Raw genomic sequence first — 7,500 nt, 5'->3', positions numbered from 1 at the left:
GGGGGCAGATGGGGGCAAGAGGAGGTTGAGGGAAAGAACAGGAGAGGGCGAGACGGATAGAGGAAACCGGGGACAGTGGAGAGGGGGCGGTAGAAGAGGGGGCAAGAGGGGCGTGGGGGGGGCGGGGGGGGGGGGGAGGCAGGGGGTGGTGGAGGGCGGCTGGGCGGAGAAGGGGGCGACGGCCGAAGGGAGCAGTGGGGGCAGAGGCGGTCGATGGAGTGATGCGAAAGTTGGATGAGAGTGTGTAGGGATAAATGAACGAAAACGATGGGAGTTGGGTGGGTGTGATTGGTGAGGCATGCGACGAGAAGTGGAAAGACGGCAGATTGAAGTTTTTGATGGTGGAGTAGGAGTCCCCAGAATGTGATTGGGATTGGATGGATGTTTTGGGTGAGATTGGGAAGTTTTGGGGGAAAGTAATGAGGTTAGATGAGAAGGTGGTGTGTCTACAGATCGGAAGGAGTTGGAAGGGTAGTGAAGGAGAAGAAATTGGAACGTTCTGTGGATACTATAGTGACGATTCGAAGGGATAGAATGGAGAGTAGAGTAGGAATGGGAGCTTATAGAGATGATCAGAAGATTATCTCTGGTAGACGATTGAGGGGGTCAGAGGGGGCCGCATAAGAAATCAAAACACGATAGGGGGACAGAGGGGGGCAGAGGGGGCGAAGGGGACAGAGGGGGGCAGAAGGGGCGAGGGGGTAGAGGGGGTGAGGGGGCAGAGGGGGCGAGGGGGAAGAGGGGGTGAGGAGGTAGAGGGGGCGAGGGGGCAGAGGGGGCAGAGGAGTGAGGGGACCAGAGGGGGCGAGGGGGACAGAGGGGGGCAGAGGGGGCGAAGGGGACAGAGGGGGTGAGGAGGTAGAGGGGGCGAGGGGGCAGAGGGGGCGAAGGGAGCAGAGGGGGCAGAGGAGTGAGGGGACCAGAGGGGGCGAGGGGGACAGAGGGGGGCAGAGGGGGCGAAGGGGACAGCGGGGGGCAGAAGGGGCGAGGGGGTAGAGGGGGCATAGGGGGGGAGGGGGTGAGGGGGGGAGGGGGGAGAGGGGGCGAGGGGGCAGAGGGGGCGAAGGGAGCGGAGGGGGCAGAAGGGGGAGAGGATGTCGAGGATGGAGTGAGGGGACAGGGGGGAGATGGGGACAGTGAGGGGGACAGAGGGGGGCAGAGGGAGCGAAGGGGACAGGGGGGGTGAGGGGGTAGAGGGGGCGAGGGGGCAGAGGGGCGCCGCGTAAGGGAGCAGAAGGGTGCGAGGAGGATTTAGAGGGGAGGAAGAAGGGTGGAGGGGATAGAGGGGGGCGAGGGGGTGAGGGGGTAGAGGGGGCGAAGGGGCAGAGGGGGGCAGAGGGGGCGAAGGGGACAGAGGGGGGCAGAAGGGGCGAGGGGGTAGAGGGGGTGAGGGGGCAGAGGGGGCAGAGGGGGTGAGGGGGTAGAGGGGGCGAGGGGGCAGAGGGGGCGAAGGGAGCAAAGGGGGCAGAGGGGGCAGAGGAGTGAGGGGACCAGAGGGGGCGAGGGGGGCAGAGGGGGCGAAGGGGACAGAGGGGGGGAGGAGGTAGAGGGGGCGAGGGGGCAGAGGGGGCGGAGGGAGCAGAGGGGGCAGAGGAGTGAGGGGACCAGAGGGGGCGAGGGGGACAGAGGGGGGCAGAGGGGGCGAAGGGGACAGAGGGGGGGAGGGGGTAGAGGGGGCGAGGGGGCAGAGGGGGCGAGGGGGCAGAAGGGGCGAGGAGGGAGAGGGGGGGAGGGGGCAGAAGGGGCGAGGGGGACAGAGGGGGGCAGAGGGGGCGACAGGTGCAGGGGGACCAGAGGGGGCGAAGGGGACAGAGGGGGGCAGAAGGGGCGAGGGGGTAGAGGGGGTGAGGGGGCAGAGGGGGCAGAGGGGGTGAGGGGGTAGAGGGGGCGAGGGGGCAGAGGGGGCAGAAGGGGCGAGGAGGGAGAGGGGGGGAGGGGGCAGAGGGGGTGAGGGGGCAGAGGGGGGGAGGGGGACAGAGGGTAGAAGAGGGGGCAAGGGGAAGAGGGGGGCAGAGGGGCGAGGGGGGTAGGGGTAGAGGGGAGGGGCAGACGGGGGCAAAGAGAGGGGGGTAGAGGGGGTGATTGGGATATGAGGTGGGCGATGGGGAGAGGGGGCTAAGGGGACAGAGGGGTGCAGAATTTTGTCTGTTTTATATGTGTATTTTTACATTTAGTAGAGGGGGTGTGATTTTGGAATAGTGGGCCTATGTTGGCAGCGGGTGCAATACTTTTTTTTATTAACTCTTTGATATTTTTGTATTTTTCTATTTTCCTCTTTTATCTGTTTAATCTTTTTCTTTTTCCCTCTTTTTTCATCTTCTTTTTTTTTTCCCCCCCCCCCCCAATTTTTTTTTTTTTTTGGGGGGGGGGGGTGTTTTTTGGGGGGGAGGGGGGGGAGGGGGGGGGGGGGAAGGGAGGGGGGGTGGGAGGGGGGGGGAGGGGGGGGAAAGGGGACGGGGGGGGGTGGGGGGGAGGGAGGGGGGGGGTGGGGGGCAGGGGGGGCGGGGGTTAAACGCAGAGGGGGGGAGGGGAGCAAAGGGGGCAGAGGGGACCCAGAGGGGGGAGGGGGGGAGGGGGCAGAGGGGGGCGAGGGGGCAGGGGGGGCGAGGGGGACAGAAGGGGGTGAGGTTTAACGTTAATTATATTTATATTAGTTTTTAGTTAGTAGAGGGGGCGGAGGGGGGCGAGGGGGCAGGAGGGAGGCAGAGGGGCAGAGGAAAACTTAGGGAGGGGACCAGAGGGGGCGAGGGGGGACAGGGGGGGGGGGACAGAAGGGGGGTGAACGGGGAAAGAGGGAGGGAGGGGGGACAGAGGGGGGGCGAGGGGCGGGGGAGGGGGACAGAGGGGGGCAGAAGGGGCGAGGGGGTAGAGGGGGCAGGGGGGGCAGACTGGGGGGGGCAGGGTAGAGGGGGCAGAGGGGGCAGAGGGGGTGAGGGGGTAGAGGGGGCGAGGGGGCAGAGGGGGCGAGGGGGCAGAGGGGGGGCAGAGCAGGAGTGAGGGGACCAGCAGGGGCGTGGGGGAGCAAGAGAGGGGGCAGCAGGGGGCAGAGCAAAAGGGGTAGACAGTGGGGGCCCAGCAGTGAGGGGGTTAGAGGGGCGAGGGGTGCTGAGGGGCAGAGCGGAGGGGCAGAGGGCCCAGCAGCGAGATTGGAAGGTCGAGGGCAGAGGGGTGAGGAGGGACAGAGGGGGGTGAGGGGCGGGTAGGTAGAGGGGGCGAAGGGGCAGAGGGGGGCAGAGGGGGCGAGGGGGACAGAGGGGGGCAGAGGGGGCGAAGGGGACAGAGGGGGTGAGGGGGTAGAGGGGGCGAGGGGGCAGAGGGGGCGAGGGGGCAGAAGGGGCGAGGAGGTAGAGGGGGTGAGGGGGCAGAAGGGGCGAGGGGGCAGAGGGGGTGAGGGGGTAGAGGGGGCGAGGGGGCAGAGGGGGCAGAAGGGGCGAGGAGGTAGAGGGGGTGAGGGGGCAGAGGGGGCGAGGGGGCAGAGGGGGTGAGGGGGTAGAGGGGGCGAGGGGGACAGAGGGGGGCAGAGGGGGCGAAGGGGACAGAGGGGGGCAGAAGGGGCGAGGGGGCGTGGTAGAGGGGGGTCAGGTGAGGGGGGAGGAGGGGTGAGGGGACTGAAGGGGGGGTAGAGGGGGACAGAGGGGATAGAGGGGGCGAAGGGAGCAAAGGGGGCAGAGGGGGCAGAGGAGTGAGGGGACCAGAGAGGGCGAGGGGGGCAGAGGGGGGCAGAGGGGGTGAGGGGGCAGAGGGGGCGAGGGGGCAGAGGGGGCGAAGGGAGCAGAGGGGGCAGAGGAGTGAGGGGACCAGAGGGGGCGAGGGGGACAGAGGGGGGCAGAGGGAGCAAAGGGGACAGAGGGGGTGAGGGGGTAGAGGGGGCGAGGGGGCAGAGGGGGCGAGGGGGCAGAAGGGGCGAGGGAGTCGTAGAGGGGGAGGGCGGCAGAGGGGGCGCACACGCAAAGGGGGCAGCAGGGGGCAGGGGGTAGGGGGGCGAGGGGGACAGAGGGGTGCGCAGAAAGGGGGAGGAGGGCGAAGGGGTGCAGAGGGTGGCAGAAGGGGCGAGGGGGTATAGGGGGCAGAGGTTGCAGATGGGTTTGGGGGAAGATGGTCTCGTCCGCGGTGGAGCCGCGCGGCTTTACACTACGATGGAAGGGTATCATACTTGGCTTAGGACTCCCATCTGCTCTCCGTGTTTCCAATAGCGTGGTGGGTAGCGGGGACGATTGGGCAGATTTATCAAAGGGGACAGACGGGGGGCTACGAGGGGGCAGAAGGGTGTGAGGGGTGTAGGAGGGTGGCGTACGCGCGGGCCGGCCCCAGAGGCCGCGGCGCAAGGCGAGCCAGAGGGGGAAGAGGAGTGAGGGGACCAGAGGGGGCGAGGGGGACAGAGGGGGGCAGAGGGGGCGAAGGGGACAGAGGGGGTGAGGGGGTCGAGGGGGCGAGGGGGCAGACGGTGCGCGCAGGGGTAGAAGGGGACGAGGAGGTACGCACCCCGGCCGCCCGCCCCCCCCGTCGAGGCGGCAGAAGGGCCGCCAGGCGCCCGGCACAGCTCCGGGGGTGAGAGCGCGCCGGGGGTTTGTGGGGGCGGGGGCGCGGCAGAGGGGGCGAAGGGAGCAGAGGGGGCAGAGGGGGCACAGGGGGCGAGGTGGGCAGAGGAGGCGAAGGGAGCAGAGGGAGCGAGGTGGGCAGAGGAGGCGAAGGGAGCAGAGGGGGCACAGGGGGCACAGGAGGTGAGGGGGCGAGGGGGCAGAGGGGGCGAGGGGGACAGAGGAGAGAAATCTTTTCACACAATCATTACATTAACAGGGACAATCGGCAAAATAATGGCAATAAGATAAGGGTTCATCTTTTTCATCACGATTTTCTTTTTTTGTTTTTTATTCCACGATTTTTTTTTTCACGTTTTTTCCAACTTTCATTTCCTTCTTTTCTTTTCTTTTCTTCATCCCAGTCTTTTTTTTTCTTTCTTTCTTTTTCTCATTTTCTTTTTTTTTCTTTCATTTTTTTCATGTTTCACGATGGGTTAAACTGATTAATAAACCGAATAGTTTAGGACAATGATAATAATTAGAAAGGAACGATAATGAAAAGATGATAATCATAGTAAAAGTAACAATAATGATAACAGCAGTGAGACAGATAATAGTTATCATTATCACTTAATACATTAAGAAAATTTAAAACAATAATAGCATCATCACAACTTTTACATAATGCAAAATATATTCAACATCCTAATCCTTATTATTACTCCCCTCATGAATATCATTATCATCTTCATTATCGTTATTATTACTATCATCATCATTATTAAAGTTATTATCATCATGCACACTCAAACAAACACACAGACACACACACACGCACACAGAACAAACATTATCATTATTCTCCTATTATCATTATCATTGTTGATATCACTATTTTTATTATCATTTTTATCATGCTAATGATGATTATCATCATCATTACCACTACCATTGTTATCATCATTACCATCATCATTATTAACACTGTTATTACTATTTTCGTTAATACTGTTAGCAGTAGTAGTATCATTATCTTTATCGTTAACATTATTGTCATTATTTCTGACATGTCTTTTATTATCAAAATTATTTTTACGATTGTTATTATCAGTATTATTACTAGTATTTATTATTATCACCATCATCATCATTAGGATTATTATTATTGCTCTTTTTCATTGTTATTATTATTATTATTATTAATATTATTATTATATCATTATTATTACTATCATTATCATCTCTATCATCCTTATAAATTTCATTATTATCCTTTTCATTATAATAATTATCATTATCACTATAATTATCATTATTTTCATTAGCATAACTGTTGTCACTGTTATCAATAATAATAATGATTATGTTTAAGCATACAATATCAACAATGATAATCATACCCCCAGCAACACCAGTAGCAATTGACACCAGTATAGACACCAGTAGCAATTGACACCAGTATCAACACCAGTAGCAATTGACACCAGTATCAACACCAGTAGCAATTGACACCAGTATCAACACCAGTAGCAATTGACACCAGTATCAACACCAGTAGCAATTGACACCAGTATCAACACCAGTAGCAATTGACACCAGTATCAACACCAGTAGCAATTGACACCAGTATCAACACCAGTAGCAATTGACACCAGTATCAACACCAGTAGCAATTGACACCAGTATCAACACCAGTAGCAATTGACACCATTGACACAGTACAACACCAGTAGCAAATTGACACAGTATAACACCAGTAGCTATTGACACCTGTATCAAACACCAGTAGCCAATTGAACCAGTTTCAACACCCCGACATAGACAATTGACTCCAGTATCAACACCAGTAGCAACAATTGAACCACCAGTTATCAAAGTTCAACACCACCGTAGCAATTGACACAGTATTCAAACACCAGTGCAATTGCACTGTATCAACACCGTAGCAATTGACACCAGTAATCAACACAGTAGCAATTGACACCAGTATCAACACCAGTAGCAATTGACACCAGTATCAACACCAGTAGCAATTGACACCAGTATCAACACCAGTAGCAATTGACACCAGTATCAACACCAGTAGCAATTGACACCAGTATCAACACCAGTAGCAATTGACACCAGTATCAACACCAGTAGCAATTGACACCAGTATCAAACCACAGTTAGCAATTGACACCAGCTATTCAACACCAGTTAGCAATTGGACACCAGTATCACAACACCAACAGTAGCAATTGAATTGACACAGTATCACGTATCAACACCAGTAGCAATTGACACCAGTATCAACACCAGTAGCAATTGACACCAGTATCAACACCAGTAGCAACACCAGTAGCAACACCAGTAGCAATTGACACCAGTATCAACACCAGTAGCAATTGACACCAGTATCAACACCAGTAGCAACACTGATAGCAACAGCGGCGACAGCCTCGCCTCGCCTCCGCGCCGCGCCGCGCCGCGCCAGGAGCAGCAGAACCGAAGTAACAATTTTGGAAAGTGGAGCGCCGGGGTCGTGACGTCAGCACTTTCGTTATTCTTCAGCTTTTAACCGCAATGCTAAGATTAGCGCGATTTTCATTATGCTGCGCTGATGTTGAGTTTGGTCTGGGATGTTTTTTGCTTCTTGCTTTTGCTGTGTGTTGGGGATCGTGTGTTTTTTATGGTTTTTATCTCTCTCTCTCTCTCTCTCTCTCTGATCTCTCGCTCTCTTTCTGTGCTCTCTCTCTCTCTTTTTGTGATCTCTCTCTCTCTTACTGTGATCTCTCTCTCTCTCTCTCTTCTATGATCTCTCTCTCTCTTTCTGTGATCTCTCTTTCTCTCTCTCTCTCTCTTTCAGTTTCCCTCTTTCTATCTGTCTCCCTCTCTCCCTTTCACTTTATTCTTTTTTAGAATAGTTTATTTAATTCTCGAATTGTTCAACAGACTTCCCACACAGGATATTCCACTGAATATGTAACGAATTTTTCCT

The sequence above is a fragment of the Penaeus japonicus genome, unplaced genomic scaffold (genome assembly GCF_977035675.1).
Source record: "Penaeus japonicus unplaced genomic scaffold, GWHDUDI00000001_assembly GWHDUDI00000042, whole genome shotgun sequence".
NCBI lineage: Eukaryota > Metazoa > Arthropoda > Malacostraca > Decapoda > Penaeidae > Penaeus > Penaeus japonicus.
This window is presented reverse-complemented; position numbering follows the sequence as displayed.